The sequence below is a fragment of the Ctenocephalides felis genome, unplaced genomic scaffold, assembly GCF_003426905.1.
Source record: "Ctenocephalides felis isolate EL2017-DRISC unplaced genomic scaffold, ASM342690v1 CF-g0.4_SCAFFOLD_01492, whole genome shotgun sequence".
Taxonomy (NCBI): Eukaryota; Metazoa; Arthropoda; class Insecta; order Siphonaptera; family Pulicidae; genus Ctenocephalides; species Ctenocephalides felis.
The window spans coordinates 50,513,687-50,531,129 of record NW_020537646.1 but is presented as its reverse complement, the minus strand read 5'-3'; the positions used below and the strand labels follow the sequence as shown (position 1 = coordinate 50,531,129).

The window sequence follows — 17,443 nt, the reverse complement described above, 5'->3', positions numbered from 1 at the left end:
CCATCCCGGTACCTCTCACATGATAAGCAAAGGTTTCACGCGTTTTATACTCAACAACCACTCACAATAATTTTTATCGCCACCAAGACAAAAAATAGTAAGATTTGAAAGCGCCGAATATTGATCCTGGTATCTCTCACATGCTAAGCGAGCGCTTAACCACTTGAGCTACGCCCCCGGCAAGTAACGCATTTTTTTCAAAGGTTTTACGGGTTTTGTACTCAACAACCACTCACATCAATATTTATCGCCGCCAAAACATAAAATAGCAAGATTTGGAAACGCCGGGTATCGATTCCGGTATTTTTCATATTCAAAGCAAGCGCTCTACCAATTGAGATATGCCCCCAGGAAGAAACATTATTCTATTCAAAAATTCTACGGGTTTTACACTTAATAACCATTCACAACAATTTTTATCATCACCAAGACATAAAAAAGTAGGATTTGGAAGGGCCGGGTATCGATCCCGGTACTTCTCACATGCTAAGCAACAACCACTCACATCAATTTTTATCGCCACCAAGATATAAAATAGTAAGATTTGGAAGCACCGGGTATCGACCCCGATATCTCTCACATGCAAAGCGAGCGCTCTACTATTGGAGCTACGCCCCCGGCAAGTGACATTATTTTATTCAAAGATTCTACGGATTCTATACTTAACAATTACATTATCATCACAAAGACATAAAAAAGTAAGATTTGGAAGTTACCAAGAAATAAAATAGTAAAATTTGGAAGCGCCGGGTATCGATCCCGGCAAAGCGAGCGCTCTACCAATTGAGCTACGCCCCAGCCAAGCGACATTATTTTATTCAAAGTTTCTACGCGTTTTATACTTAACAATCATTCACAACAATTTTTATTATCACCAAGACATAAAAAAGTAGGATTTGGAAGCGCCGGGTATCGATTCCGGTTTTATACTTAACAATCACTAACATTATCATCACGAAGACATAAAAAAGTAAGATTTGGAAGTTACCAAGATAAAAAATAGTAAGATTTGGAAGCGCCGGGTATGGATCTCGTTACCTCTCACATGCAAAGCGAGCGCTCTACCAATTGAGCTACGCCCCCGGCAAGTGACACCATTTTATTCAAAGATTCTACGTGTTTTATACTTAACAATCACTCACATTATCATCACGAAGACATAAAAAAGTAAGATTTGGAAGTTACCAAGATATAAAATAGTAAGATTTGGAAGCGCCGGGTTTCGATCCCGGTACCTTCCACATGCAAAGCGAGCGCTCTACCAATTGAGCTACGCCCCCGGCAAGTGTCACTATTTTGTTCAAAGATTCTACGGATTTTATACTTAACAATCACTCACATTATCATCACGAAGACATAAAAAAGTAAGATTTGGAAGTTACCAAGATATAAAATAGTAAGATTTGGAAACACCGGGTATTGACTTCGTTACCTCTCACACGCCAAGCGAGCGCTTTACCAATTGAGCTACGCCCCCGGCAAGTAACACTATTTTATTCAAAGATTCTACAGGTTTTATACTTAACAATCACTCAATATCATCACGAAGACATAAAAAATTAAGATTTGGAAGTTACCAAGATATAAAATAGTAAGATTTGGAAGCGCCGGGTATCGATCCCGGTACCTCTCACATGCAAAGCGAGCGCTCTACCAATTGAGCTACGCCCCCGGCAAATGACATCATTTCATTCAAAGATTCTACGGGTTTTATACTTCACGCCCCCGCCAAGCGACATTATTTTATTCAAAGTTTATACGGGTTTTCTACTCAACAACCACTTACATCAATATTTATCGCCACCAAAACATAAAATAGTAAGATTCGGAAACGCCGGGTATCGATCGGTATTTTTCACGTGCAAAGCAAGCGCTCTACAAATTGAGCTACGCCCCCTGGAAGTAACATTATTTTATTCAAAGATTCTACTGGATTTATACTTAACAATTATTCACAACAATTTTTATCATCACCAAGACATAAAAAGTGGGATTTGGAAGCTCCGGGCATCGATCCTGGTACCTCTCACATGTTAAGCAAAGGTTTCACGTGATTTATACTAAACAACCACTCACAATAATTTTTATCGCCACCGAGACAAAAAATAGTAAGATTTGAAAGCGCCGGATATCGAACCCGGTATCTCTCACCTGCTAAGCGAGCGCTTAACCACTTCAGCTACGCCTCCGGCAAGTAACGTCATTTTTTTCAAAGGTTTCGCGGGTTTTGTACTTAACAACCACTCACATCAATATTTATCGCCACCAAAACATAAAATAGTAAGATTTTTAAACGCCGGGTATCGATACCGGTACCTCTCACATGCAAAGCGAGCGCTCTACTATTCGAGCTACGCCCCCGGCAAGTGATATTATTTTATTCAAAGATCTTACGGGTTCTGTACTTAACAACTACTCACATTATCATGACAAAGACATAAAAAAGTAAGATTTGGAAGTTACCAAGAAATAATATAGTAAAATTTGGAAGCGCCGGGTATCGATCCCCCGCCAAACGACATTATTTTATTTGAAGTTTCTACGGGTTTCATACTTAGCAATCATTCACAACAATTTTTATCATCACCAAGTCATGAAAAAGTAGGATTTGGAAGCGCCGGGTATCGATCCCGATACTTCTTACATGCAAAGCAACAACCACTCACATCAATTTTTTTCGCCACCAAGACATAAAATAGTAAGGTTTGGAAGCGCCGGGCATCGATCCCGATACTTCTCACATGCTAAGCGAGCGCTCAACCAATTGAGCTACGCCCCCGGTAAGTGACCCTATTTTATTCAAAGATTCTACGTGTTTTATACTTAACAATCACACAATGATTTTTATCATCACCTAGACATAAACAAATAAGATTTGGAAGCGCCGGGTATCGGTCCCGGTACCTATCACATGATAAGCAAAGGTTTCACGTGCTTTATACTCAACAACCACTCACAATAATTTTTATCGCCACCAAGTCAAAAAATAGTAAGATTTGAATGCGCCCGATATCGATCCCGGTATCTCTAACATGCTAAGCGAGCACTTAACCACTTGAGCTACGCCCCAGGCAAGTAACGCCATTTTATTCAAAGGTTTCACGGGTTTTGTACTCAACAACCAATTACATCAATTTTTATCGCCACCAAAACATAAAATAGTAAGAATTGGAATCGCCGGGAATCGATCTCGGTACCTCTTACATGCAAAGCGAGCGCTTTACCAATTGAGCTACGCCAAGTAAGATCACTTTATTCAAAGACTTAACGGGTTTTCTACTTAACAATCACATTATCATCACGAAGACATAAAATAGTAAGATTTCGAAGCGCCGGGTATCGACCCCGGTACCCTTCAAATGACCTCATTTTATGCAAAGAGCCCACGGGTTTTATACTTAGCAATGACTCACAATAATTTTCATCGTCACCAAGACATAAAAAAGTAAGATTTGGAAGCGCCGGGTATTGATCCCCGTACCTCTGACACGCAAAGCGAGCGCTCTACCAACTGAGCGAGTGACATTATTTTATTGGAAGATTCTACGGGTTTTATACTTAACAAAGAGAAAGAGAGAGACACAATAATTTTTATCACCACCAAGACATTAAAAAGTAAGATTTGGAAGCGCCGGGCATCGATCCTGGTGCCTCTCACATGCTAAGCAAAGGTTTCACGCGTTAACGCCGGGTATCGATCCCGATACCTTTCACGTGCAAAGCAAGCTCTGCGAATTGAACTACGCCTCCTGGAACTAACATTATTTTATTCAAAGATTCTTCGGGTTTTATACTTAACAATCATTCACAACAATTTTTATCATCACCAAGACATAAAAAAGTAGGATTTGGAAGCGCCGGGTATCAATCCCGGCACTTCTCACATGCTAAGCAACAACCTCTCACATCAATTTTTATAGCCACCAAGACATAAAATAGTAAGGTTTGGAAGCGCCGGTTATCGATCCCGATACCTCTCACATGCTAAGCGAGCACTCAACCAATTGAGCTACGCCCCCTGGAAGTGACATTATTTTATTCAAAGATTCTACGGGTTTTATACCTAACAATCATTCACAACAATTTTTATCATCACCAAGATATAAAAAAACAGGATTTGGAAGCGCCGGGTATCGATTCCGGTACCTCTCACATGCAAAGCGAGCGCTCTACCAATAGAGCTACGCCCCCGGCAAGTGATATCATTTTATTCAAAGATTCTACGGGTTTTATACTTAACAATCACTCACATTATCATCACGAAGACATAAAAAAGTAAGATTTGGAAGTTACCAAGATATAAAATAGTAAGATCTGGAAGCGCCGGGTATCGATCCCGATACCTTTCATATGCAAAGCGAGCGCTCTACCAATTGAGCTACGCCCGTGACAAGTGACACCATTTTATTCAAAGATTCTACGGGTTTTATACTTAACGCCCCCGCCAAGCGACATTATTTTATTCAAAAAAGGGGTTTTCTACTCAACAACCACTTACATCAATATTTATCGCCACCAAAACATAAAATAGCAAGATTTAGAAACGCCGGGTATATATCCCGGTATCCCTCACATGCAAAGCGAGCGCTCTACCAATTGAGCTACGCCCCCGCCAAGTGGCACTATTTTATTCAAAGTTTCTACGGGTTTTATACTTAACAATCATTCACAACAATTTTTAACGCCAATAAGTAACGCCATTTTATTCAAACGTTTCACGGGTTTTGTACTCAACAACCACTTACATCAATTTTTATCGCCACCAAAACATAATATGGTAAGATTTGGAAACGCCGGGTATCGATTCCGGTACATCTCACATGCAAAGCGAGCGCTGCCGAATGACATTATTTTATTCATAGTTTCTACGGGTTTTATACTTCACAATCATTCACAACAATTTTTATCATCACCAAGATATAAAAAAGTAGGATTACGGAGTATCAATCCCGGTACTTCTCACATGCTAAGCAACAACCACTCACATCAATTTTTATCGCCACCAAGACATAAAATAATAAGATTTGGAAGCGCCGGGTATGGATCCCGGTACATCTCACATGCAAAGCGAACGCTCTACCAATTGAGCTACGCCCCCGGCAAGTATTTTATTCAAAGATTCTACGGGTTTTATACTTAACAATCACTCATATTATCACCACGAAGACATAAAAAAGTAAGATTTGGAAGTTACCAAGATATAAATTAGTAAAATATGGAAGCGCCGGGTATCGACCCCGGTACCTCCCACATGCAAAGCGAGTGCTCTACCAATTGAGCTACGCCTCGGCAAGTATTTTATTCAAAGATTCTACAGGTTTTATACTTAACAAGAGAAAGAGAGAGAGACTCACAATAATTTTTATCATCACCAAGACATAAAAAGGTAAGACTTGGAAGCGCCGGGCATCGGTCCTGGTACGTCTCACATGTTAAGCAATGGTTTCACGAGTTTTATACTCAACAACCACTCACTTCTCACATGCTAAGCGAGCGCTCAACCAATTGAGCTACGCCCCCTGGAAGTGACATTATTTTATTCAAGGATTCTACGGGTTTTATACTTAACAATCATTCACAAGCATTTTTATCATCACCAAGACATAAAAAAGTAGGATTTGGAAGCACCGGTTATCGTTCCTGGTACGTCTCGCATGCAAAGCGAGCGCGCCATTTTTTTCAAAGGATTCACGGGTTTTGTACTCAACAACCACTCACATCAATATTTATCGCCACCAAAACATAAAGTAGTAAGATTTGGAAACGCCGGGTATCGATCCGTTACCTTGCACGTGCAAAGCAAACGCTCTACCAATTGAGCTACGCCCCTGGCAAGCGAAATTATTTTATTCAAAGATTCTACGGATTTTATACTTAACAATTATATTATCATCACGAAAATATAAAAAAGTAAGATTTGGAAGTTACCAAGATATAAAATAGTAAGATTTGGAAGCGCCGGGTATCGATCCCGGCACCTCTCACATGCAAAGCGAGCGCTCTACCAATTGAGCTACGCCCCCGGAAAATGACATTATTTTATTCAAAGATTCTACGGGTTTTATACTTAACAATCATTCACAACAATTTTTATCATCACCAAGACATAAAAAAGTAGGATTTGGAAGCGCGGATTATCGCTTCCGGTACCTCTCACATGCAAAGCGAGCGCTCTACCAATAGAGCTACGCCCCCGACAAGTGACATCATTTTATTCCAAGATTCTACGGGTTTTATACTTAACAATCACTCACATTAACATCACGAAGACATGAAAAAGTAAGATTTGGAAGTTACCAAGATATAAAATAGTAATATTTGGAAGCACCGGGTATCGATCCCGGTACCTCTCACATGCGTATCGAGCGCTCTACCGATTGAGCTACGCCCCCGGCAAGTGACATCATTTTATTCAAAGATTCTACGGGTTTTATACTTAACAATCACTCACGTTATCATCACGAAGACATAAAATAGTAAGATTTGAAAACGCCGGATATCGATCCAGGTACCTCTCACATGCTAAGCGAGCGCTTAACCACTTGAGCTACGCCCCCGGCAAGTAACGCCATTTTTTTTCAAAGGTTTCACGGGTTTTGTACTCAACAACCATAAAATAGTAAGATTCGGAAACGCCGGGTATTGATGCCGGTACCTCTCACATGCAAGGCGAGCGCTCTACCAATTGAGCTATGCCCCCTGAATGTGACATTATTTTATACAATGTTTCTACGAGTTTTATACTTAACAATCATTCACAACAATTTTTATCATCACCAAGACATAAAAAAGGAGGATTTGGATGCGCCGGGTATCTATCTCGGTAACTCTCACATGCAAAGCGAGCGCTCTACTTATTGAGCTACGCCCCCGGCAAGTGATATTATTTCATTCAAAGATTCTACGGGTTTTATACTTAACAAAGAGAAAGAAAGACATACAATAATTTTTATCATCATCAAGACTTAAAAAAGTAAGACTTGGAAGCGCCGGGCATTGATCCTGGTACCTCTCACATGCTAAGCAAAGGTTTTAAGTGTTTTATACTCAACAACCACTCACAATAATTTTTATCGCCACCAAGACAAAAAATAATAAGATTTGAAAGAGCCGGATATCGATCCCGGTATCTCTCACATGCTAAGCGAGCGTTTAACCACCTGAGCTACGCCCCTGGCAAGTAACGACTTTTTTTTTCAAAGGTTTCACGGGTTTTGTACTCAACAACCACTCACATCAATATTTATCGCCACCAAAACATAAAAAAGTAAGATTTGGAAAGGCCGGGTATCGATTCCGGTACCTCTCACATGCAAAGCGAGCGCTCTACCAATTGAGCCACGCCCCCTGGAAGTGACATTATTTTATTCAAAGATTCTACAGGTTTTATACTTAACAATCATTCACAAGAATTTTTATCATCACCAAGACATAAAAAAGAAGGATTTGGAAGCGCCGGGTATCGCTTCCGGTACCTCTCACATGCAAAGCGAGCGCTCTACCAATGGAGCTACGTCCCCGGCAAGTGACATCATTTTATTCCAAGATTCTACGGGTTCTATACTTAACAATCACTCACATTAACATCACGAAGACATAAAAAAGTAGGATTTGGAAGTTACCAAGATATAAAATAGTAAGATTTGGAAACGCCGGGTATCGATCCCGGTAACTCTCACATGCAAAGCGAGCGCTCAACTAAATGAGCTACGCCCCCGGCAAGTGACATCATTTTATTCAAAGATTCTACGGGTTTTATACTTAACAATCACTCACATTATCATCACGGAGACATAAATATGTAAGATTTGGAAGTTACCAAGATATAAAGTAGCAAGATTTGGAAGCACCGGGTATTGATCCCGGTACCTCTCACACGCAAAGCTAACGCTCTACCAACCGAGCTACGCCCCCGGTAAGTGATATTATTTTATTCAAAGATTCTACGGGTTTTATACTTAATAATCACTCACATTATCATCACGAAGACATGAAAAACTAAGATTTGAAAGTTACCAAGACATAAAATAGTAAGATTTGGAAGCACCGGGTATCGATCCCGGTACCTCTCACATGCTCTACCAATCGAGCTACGCCCCCGGCAAGTGACATTATTTTATACAAAGATTCCACGGGTTTTATACTTAACAATCACTCACATTATCATCACCAAGCATAAAAAAGTAGGATTTGGAAGCGCCGGGTATCGATCCCGGTACTTCTCACATGCTAAGCAACAACCACTCATATCAATTTCTATCACTAGGAAAACATAAAATAGAAAGATTTGAAAGCGCCGGATATCGATCTCGGTATCTCTCATATGCTAAGCGAGCGTTTAACAACTTGAGCTACGCCCCCGGCAAGTAACGCCATTTTTTCAAAGGTTTCATGGGTTTTGTACTCAACAACCACTCACATCAATATTTATCACCACCAAAACATAAAAAGTAAGATTTGGAAACGCCGGTACCGATCCCGGTACCTCTACATGCAAAGCGAGCGCTCTACCAACTGAGCTACGCCCCCGTCAAGTGACCCTATTTTATTTAAATATTTTACGGGTTTTATATTTAACAATCACACAATAATTTTATCATCACCAAGACATAAAAAAGTAGGATTTGGAAGCGCCGGGTATCAATCCCGGTACTTCTCACATGCTAAGCAACAACCACTCACATCAATTTCTATCGCTAGGAACACATAAAATAGTAAGATTTGAAAGCGCCGGATATCGATCCCGGTATCTCTCACATGCTAAGAAAGCGCTTAACCACTTGAGCTACGCCCCCGGCAAGTAACACCATTTTTTTTTCAAATGTTTCACGGGTTTTGTACTCAACAACCACACACATCAATATTTATCGCCACCAAAACATAAAATAGTAAGATTCGGAAACGCCGGGTATCGATTACCGGATACAAAGCTTCTACGGGTTTTATGCTTAACAATCATTCACAACAATTTTTATCATCACCAAGACAAAAAAAGTAGGATTTGGAAGCGCCGGGTATCGATCCCGGTACTTCTCACATGCTAAGCAACAACCACTCACATCAATTTCTATCGCAAGTGATATTATTTTATTCAAAGATTCTACGGGTTTTATACTTAACAATCACTCACATTATTATCACGAAGACATAAAAAAGTAAGATTTGGAAGTTACGAAGATATGAAATAGTAAGACTTGGAAGCACCGGGTGTCCATCTTGGTACCTCTCACATGCAAAGCGAGCGCTCTACCAATTGAGCTACGACTCTACGGGTTTTATACTTAACAAAGAGAAAGAAAGAGATACTCACAATAATTTTTATCATCACCAAGACTTAAAAAAGTAAGACTTGGAAGCGCCGGGCATTGACCCTGGTACCTCTCACATGCTAAGCAAAGGTTTCACGTGTTTTATACTCAACAACCACTCACAATAACTTTTATCGCCACCGAAACGAAAGATAGAAAGATTTGTAAACGCCGGATATCGATTCCGGTATCACTCACATGCTAAGCGACCGTTTAACTACTTGAGCTACGCCCCTGGCAAGTAACGACATTTTTTTCAAAGGTTTCACGGGTTTCGTACTCAACAACTACTCACATCAATATTTATCGCCACCAAAACATAAAAAAGTAAGATTTGGAAACGCCGGGTATCGATCCCGGTACCTCTCACATGCAAAGCGAGCGCTCTACCAATTGAGCTACGCCCCCGGCAAGTGACACCATTTTATTCAAAGATTCTACGGGTTTTATACTTAACAATCACTCACATTATCATCACGAAGACATAAAAGAGTAAGATTTGGGAGTTACCAAGATATAAAATAGTAAGATTTGGAAGCGCCGGGTATCGACCCCGGTACCTCTCACATGCAAAGCGAGCGCTCTACCAACAGAACTACGCCCCCGGCAAATGATAATTTTTTATTCAAAGATTCTACGGGTTTTATACTTAACAATCATTCACATTATCATCACGAAGACATAAAAAAGTAAGATTTGGAAGTTACCAAGACATAAAATAGTAAGATTCGGAAGCACCGGGTATCGATCCCAGTACCTCTCACATGCAAAGCGAGCGCTCTACCAATTGAGCTACGCCCCCGTCAAGTGACATCATTTTATTCAAAGATTCTACGGGTTTTATACTTAACAATCACTCACATTATCATCACCAAGCATAAAAAAGTAGGATTTGGAAGCGCCGGGTAACGATCGCGGTACTTCTCACATGCTAAGCAACAACCACTCACATCAATTTTTATCGCTAGGAAAACATAAAATAATAAGATTTGAAAGCGCCGGATATCGTACCCGGTATCTCTCACATGCTAAGCGAGCGCTTAACCACTTGAGCTACGCCCCCGGCAAGTAACGCCATTTTTTTTCAAAGGTTTCACGGGTTTTGTACTCAACAACCACACACATCAATATTTATCGCCATCAAAACATAAAATAGTGAGATTCGGAAACGCCGGGTATTGATCCCGATACCTCTCACATGCAAGGCGAGTGCTCTACCAATTGAGCTATGCCCCCTGAATCAGACATTATTTTATACAAAGTTTCTACGGGTTTTATACTTAACAATCATTCACAACAATTTTTATCATCACCAAGACATAAAAAAGTAGGATTTGGATGCGCCGGGTATCGATCCCGGTACTTCTCACATGCTAAACAACAACCACTCACATCAATTTCTATTGCTAGGAAAACAAAAAATAGTAAGATTTACGAGAGAGCGCTCTACCAATTGAGCCACGCCCCGCCAAGTGACATTATTTTACTCAAAGTTTCTACGGGTTTTTTACTTAACAATCATTCACAACAATTTTTATCATCAGCAAGACATAAAAAAGTAGGATTTGGAAGCGCCGGGTATCGATCCCGGTACTTCTCACATGCTAAGCAACAACCACTCAAATCAATTTTTATCGCTACCAAAACATAAAAAAGTAATATTTGGAAGCGCCGGGTACCGATCCCGGTACCTCTCACATGCAAAGCGAGCGCTCTACCAACTGAGCTACGCCCCCGGCAAGTGGCATTATTTATCGCCACCAACACATAAAATAGTAAGATTCGGAAACGCCGGGTATTGATTCCGGTACCTCTCACATGCAAGGCGAGCGCTCTACCAATTGAGCTATGCCCCCTGAAAGTGACATTATTTTATACAAAGCTTCTACGGGTTTTATGCTTAACAATCATTCACAACAATTTTTATCATCACCAAGACATAAAAAAGTAGGATTTGGAAGCGCCGGGTATCGATCCCGGTACTTCTCACATGCTAAGCAACAACCACTCAAATCAATTTTTATCGCTACCAAAACATAAAAAAGTAATATTTGGAAGCGCCGGATATCGATCCCGGTACCTCTCACATGCAAAGTTAGCGCTCTACCAACTGAGCTACGCCCCCGGCAAGTGGCACTATTTATCGCCACCAAAACATAAAATAGTAAGATTCGGAAACGCCGGGTATCGATTCCGGTACCTCTCATATGCAAAGCGAGCGCTCTACCAATTGAGCTATGCCCCCTGAAAGTGACATTATTTTATACAAAGCTTCTACGGGTTTTATACTTAACAATCACTCACATTATTACCACGAAGACATAAAAAAGTAAGATTTGGAAGTTACGAAGATATGAAATAGTAAGATTTGGAAGCACCGGGTGTCCATCCCGGTACCTCTCACATGCAAAGCGAGTGCTCTACCAATTGAGCTACGACTCTACGGGTTTTATACTTAACAAAGAGAAAGAAAGAAATACTCACAATAATTTTTATCATCACCAAGACTTAAAAAAGTAAGACTTGGAAGCGCCGGGCATTGACCCTGGAACCTCTCACGTGCTAAGCAAAGGTTTCACGTGTTTTATACTCAACAACCACTCACAATAATTTTTATCGCCACCAAGATAAAAGATAGAAAGATTTGAAAACGCCGAATATCGATCCCGGTATCACTCACATGCTAAGCGAGCGTTTAACTACTTGAGCTACGCCCCTGGCAAGTAACGACATTTTTTCAAAGGTTTCACGGGTTTCGTACTCAACAACCACTCACATCAATATTTATCGCCACCAAAACATAAAAAAGTAAGATTTGGAAACGCCGGGTATCGATCCCGGTACCTCTCACATGCAAAGCGAGCGCTCTACCAATTGAGCTACGCCCCCGGCAAGTGACATCATTTTATTCAAAGATTCTACGGGTTTTATACTTAACAATCACTGACATTATCATCACGAAGACATAAAAGAGTAAGATTTGGAAGTTACCAAGATATAAAGTAGTAAGATTTGGAAGCGCCTGGTATCGATCCCGGTATCTCTCACATGCAAAGCGAGCGCTCTACCAACAGAGCTACGCGCCCGGCAAGTGATATTATTTTATTCAAAGATTCTACGGGTTTTATACTTAACAATCACTCACATTATCATCACGAAAACATAAAAAAGTAAGATTTGGAAGTTACCAAGGCATAAAATAGTAAGATTCGGAAGCACCGGGTATCGATCCCGGTACCTCTCACATGCAAAGCGAGCGCTCTGCCAATTGAGCTACGCCCCCGGCAAGTGACATCATTTTATTCAAAGATTCTACGGGTTTTATACTACTCACATTATCATCATCAAGCATAAAAAAGTAGGATTTGGAAGCGCCGGGTAACGATCCCGGTACTTCTCACATGCTAAGCAACAACCACTCACATCAATTTCTATCGCTAGGAAAACATAAAATAATAAGATTTGAAAGCGCCGGATATCGTACCCGGTATCTCTCACATGCTAAGCGAGCGCTTAACCACTTGAGCTACGCCCCCGGCAAGTAACGCCATTTTTTTTCATAGGTTTCACGGGTTTTGTACTCAACAACCACACCCACACATCAATATATATCGCCATCAAAACATAAAATAGTGAGATTCGGAAACGCCGGGTATTGATCCCGGTACCTCTCACATGCAAGGCGAGTGCTCTACCAATTGAGCTATGCCCCCTGAAAGAGACATTATTTTATACAAAGTTTCTACGGGTTTTATACTTAACAATCACTCACATTATCATCACCTAGACATAAAAAAGTAGAATTTGGAAGCGCCGGGTATCGATCCCGGTACTTCTCACATGCTAAGCAACAACCACTCACATCAATTTCTATCGCTAAGAAAACATAAAATAGTATGATTTGGAAGCGCCGGGTATCGATCTTGGTAACTTTCACATGCAAAACGAGCGCTCTACTAATTGAGCTACGCCCCCGGCAAGTGATACTATTTTATTCAAAGATTCTACGGGTTTTATAATTAACAATCACTCACATTATCATCACGAAGACATAAAAAAGTAAGATTTGGAAGTTACCAAGATATAAAATAGTAAGATTTGGAAGCGCCGGGTATCGATCTTGGTAACTTTCACATGCAAAACGAGCGCTCTACTAATTGAGCTACGCCCCCGGAAAGTGATATTATTTTATTCAAAGATTCTACGGGTTTTATACTTAACAAAGAGAAAGAAAGAGATACTCACAATAATTTTTATCATCACCAAGACTTAAAAAAGTAAGACTTGGAAGCGCCGGGCATCGATCATGGTACCTCTCACATGCTAAGCACAGGTTTCACGTGTTTTATACTCAACAACCACTCACAATAATTTTTATCGCCACCACGTTTTTATAGCGCTCTACTAATTGAGCTACGCCCCCGGCAAGTGATATCATTTTATTCAAAGATTCTACGGGTTTTATACTTAACAATCACTCACATTATTATCACGAAGACATAAAAAAGTAAGATTTGGAAGTTACCAAGATAAAAAATAGTAAGATTTGGAAGCTGCGGGTATCGATCCCGGTACCTCTCACATGCAAAGCGAGCGCTCTACCAATTGAGCTACGCCCCCGGAAAGTCACATTATTTTATTCAAAGCTTCTACGGGTTTTATACTTAACAAAGAGAAAGAAAGAGATGCAATAATTTTTATCATCACCAAGGCTTAAAAAAGTAAGATTTGGAAGAGCCGGGCATCAATCCTGGTACCTCTCACATGCTAAGCAAAGGTTTCACGTGTTTTATACTCAACAACCACTCACAATAATTTTTATCGCCACCAAGACAAAAAATAGTAAGATTTGAAAGCGCCGGATATCGATCCCGGTATCACTCACCTGCTAAGCGAGCGCTTAACCACTTCAGCTACGCCCCCGGCAAGTAACGCCATTTTTTTTCAAAGGTTTCACGGGTTTTGTACTCAACAACCACTCACATCAATATTCATCGCCACCAAAACATACAATAGTACGATTCGGAAATGTAGGGTATCGATCCCGGTACCTCTCACATGCAAAGCGAGCGCTCTACCAATTGAGCTACGCCCCCTGGAAGTGACATTATTTTATTCAAAGATTCTACGGGTTTTATACTTAACAATCATTTACAACAATTTTTAGCATCACCAAGACATAAAAAAACAGGATTTGGAAGCGCCAGGTATCGATCCTGGTACCCCTCACATGCAAAGCGAGCGCTCTACCAAATGAGCTACGCCCCCGGCAAGTGTCATTATTTTGTTCAAAGATTCTACGGGTTTTATACTTAACAATCACAATAATTTTTATCATCACCAAGACATAAAAAAGTAAGATTTCGAAGCGCCGGGCATCGATCCTGTTACTTCTCACATGCTAAGCAAAGGTTTACGTGTTTTATATTCCACTCACTATAATTTTTATCGCCACCAAGACAAAAAATATTAACATTCGGAAGCGCCGGGTATCGATTCCGGTACCGCTCACATGCAAAGCGAGCGCTCTACCAATAGAGATACGCCCCGGCAAGTGACATCATCTTATTCAAATATTCTACGGGTTTTATACTTAACAATAACATTATCATCACGAAGACATAAAAAAGTAAGATTTGGAAGTTACCAAGATATAAAATAGTAGGATTTGGAAGCACCGGGTATCGATCCCGGTGCCTCCCACATGCAAAGCAAGCGCTCTACCAATTGAGCTATGCCGCCGTCAAGTGACCTTATTTTATTCAAATATTCTACGGGTTTTATACTTAACAATCACACAATAATTTTTTACATCACTAAGCAATAAACAAGTAAGATTTGGAAGCGCCGGGTATCGATCCCGGTAGCTCTCACATAATAAGCAGAGGTTTCACGTGTTTTATACTCTACAACCACTCAAAATAATTTTTATCGCCGCCAAGACATGAAAAAGTAGTATTTGGGAGCTCCGAGTATCGATCACGGTACTTCTCACATGCTAAGCAAAGATTTCACGTGTTTTATACTCAACAACCACTCACAATGATTTTTAATGAGCGCTCAACCATATGAGCTACGCCCCCGGCAAATGAGATTATTTTATTCAAATATTCAACGGGTTTTATACTTAACAATCACAATAATTTGTATCATCATCAAGATATGAACAAGTAAGATTTGGAAGCGCCGAGTATCCATCTCGGTACCTCTCACATGATAAGCAAAGGTTTCACGTGTTTTATACTCAACAACCACTCACAATAATTTTTATCGCCACCAAGACAAAAACTAGTAAGATTTGAAAGCGCCGGATATTGATCCCGGTATCTCTCACATGCTAAGCAAGCGCTTAACGACTTGAGCTACGCCCCCAGCAAGTAACGCCATTTTCTTCAAAGGTTTTACGGGTTTTGTACTCAACAACCACTCACATCAATATTTATCGCCACCAAAACATAAAATAGTATAACATAAAAGATTTGGAAGCGTATCGATCTCTGTACCTCTCACATGCAAAGCGAGCGCTCTACCAATTGAGCTACGCCCCCGGCAAGTGACATTATTTTATTCAAAGATTCTACGGGTTTTATACTTAACAATCATTCACAACAATTTTTATTTTCACCAAGACATAAAAAAGTAGGATTTGGAAGCGCCGGGTATCGATCCCGGTACTTCTCACATGCTATGCAACAACCACTCACATCAATTTCTATCGCTACCAAAATATAAAATAGTAAGATTTGGAAGCGCCGGGTATCGATCCCGGTAACTCTCACATGCAAAGCGAGTGCTCTACCAATTGAGCTACGCCGCCACCAAGCGAGATTATTTTATTCAAAGTTTCTACGGGTTTTATACTTAACAATCAATCATAACAATTTTTATCATCACCAAGACATAAAAAAGTAGGATTTGGAAGCGCCGGGTATCAATCCCGGTACTTCTCACATGCTAAGCAACAACCACTCACATCAATTTTTATCGCCACTAAAACATAAAATAGTAAGATTTGGAGGCGCCGGATATCGATCTCGACACCTCTCACATGCAAAGCGAGCGCTCTACCAATTGAGCTACGCCCTCGACAAGTGATATTATTTTATTCAAAGATTCTACGCGTTTTATACTTAACAATCACAATAATTTTTATCAACACCAAAACATTAAAAAGTAGGATTTGAAGCGCTGGGCATCGATCTTGGTACCTCTCACATGCTAAGCAAAGGTTTCACGTGTTTTATACTCAACAACAACTTACATCAATTTTTATCGCCACCAAAATATAAAATAGTAAGATTTGGAAACGCCGGGTATCGATCCCGGTACCTCTCACATGCGAAGCAAGCGCTCTACGAATTGAGCTACGCCCCCGGCAAATAACACCGTTTTATTCAAAGATTTTACGGGTTTTATACTTAACAATCACATTATCATCACGAAGACATAAAAAAGTAGGATTTGGAAGTTACCAAGATATAAAATAGCAAGATTTGGAAGCGCCGGGTAAGGAACCCGGTACTTCTCACATGCAAAGCGAGCGCTATACCAACTGAGCTACGCCCCCGGCAAGTGATATTAATTTATTCAAAGATTCTACGGGATTTATACTTAACAATCACATTAACATCACGAAGTCATAAAAAAGTAATATTTGGAAGTTACCAAGATATAAAATAGTAAGATTTGGAAGCGCCGGGTACGATCCCGGTACTTCTCACATACTAAGCAACAACCACTCACATCAATTTCTATCGCTAGGAAAACATAAAATAGTAAGATTTGGAAGCGCCGGGTATCGATCCCGGTAACTTTCACATGCAAAGCAAGCGCTCTACTAATTGAGCTACGCCCCCGGCAAGTGACATTATTTTATTCAAAGATTCTACGGGTTTTATATTTAACAATCACACAATAATTTTTATCATCACCAAGCAATAAACAAGTAAGATTTGCGAGCGCCGGGTATCGATCCCGGTACCTCTCACATGATAAGCAAAGGTTTCACGTGTTTTATACTCAACAACCACTCACATTAATTTTTATGGCCACCAAGACATAAAAAAGTAGGATTTGGAAGCGCCAGGTATCGATCCCTGTACCTCTCACATGCAAAGCAAAGATTTCACGTGTTT

General features: G+C 40.3%; 12 non-coding genes across 12 annotated transcripts; all 12 read right to left on the bottom strand.

Moving 5' to 3' along the window:
- Positions 1-1,207: 1,207 nt before the first annotated feature.
- Positions 1,208-1,280, bottom strand: Trnaa-ugc. Its single transcript has one exon. It is a non-coding gene; the product is annotated as a tRNA-Ala (tRNA).
- Positions 1,281-1,599: 319 nt separating this feature from the next.
- On the bottom strand, positions 1,600-1,672 carry Trnaa-ugc. Its single transcript has one exon. It is a non-coding gene; the product is annotated as a tRNA-Ala (tRNA).
- Positions 1,673-5,950: 4,278 nt separating this feature from the next.
- On the bottom strand, positions 5,951-6,023 carry Trnaa-ugc. The gene has a single exon. It is a non-coding gene; the product is annotated as a tRNA-Ala (tRNA).
- Positions 6,024-9,643: 3,620 nt separating this feature from the next.
- Positions 9,644-9,716, bottom strand: Trnaa-ugc. The gene has a single exon. It is a non-coding gene; the product is annotated as a tRNA-Ala (tRNA).
- Positions 9,717-10,037: 321 nt separating this feature from the next.
- Trnaa-ugc lies at positions 10,038-10,110 on the bottom strand. The gene has a single exon. It is a non-coding gene; the product is annotated as a tRNA-Ala (tRNA).
- An 861-nt stretch (positions 10,111-10,971) lies between these two features.
- Positions 10,972-11,044, bottom strand: Trnaa-ugc. Its single transcript has one exon. It is a non-coding gene; the product is annotated as a tRNA-Ala (tRNA).
- A 316-nt stretch (positions 11,045-11,360) lies between these two features.
- Trnaa-ugc lies at positions 11,361-11,433 on the bottom strand. The gene has a single exon. It is a non-coding gene; the product is annotated as a tRNA-Ala (tRNA).
- A 691-nt stretch (positions 11,434-12,124) lies between these two features.
- Trnaa-ugc lies at positions 12,125-12,197 on the bottom strand. The gene has a single exon. It is a non-coding gene; the product is annotated as a tRNA-Ala (tRNA).
- A 321-nt stretch (positions 12,198-12,518) lies between these two features.
- Positions 12,519-12,591, bottom strand: Trnaa-ugc. The gene has a single exon. It is a non-coding gene; the product is annotated as a tRNA-Ala (tRNA).
- A 357-nt stretch (positions 12,592-12,948) lies between these two features.
- Trnaa-ugc lies at positions 12,949-13,021 on the bottom strand. Its single transcript has one exon. It is a non-coding gene; the product is annotated as a tRNA-Ala (tRNA).
- Positions 13,022-14,503: 1,482 nt separating this feature from the next.
- Positions 14,504-14,576, bottom strand: Trnaa-ugc. The gene has a single exon. It is a non-coding gene; the product is annotated as a tRNA-Ala (tRNA).
- A 1,476-nt stretch (positions 14,577-16,052) lies between these two features.
- On the bottom strand, positions 16,053-16,125 carry Trnaa-ugc. The gene has a single exon. It is a non-coding gene; the product is annotated as a tRNA-Ala (tRNA).
- Positions 16,126-17,443: the final 1,318 nt, after the last annotated feature.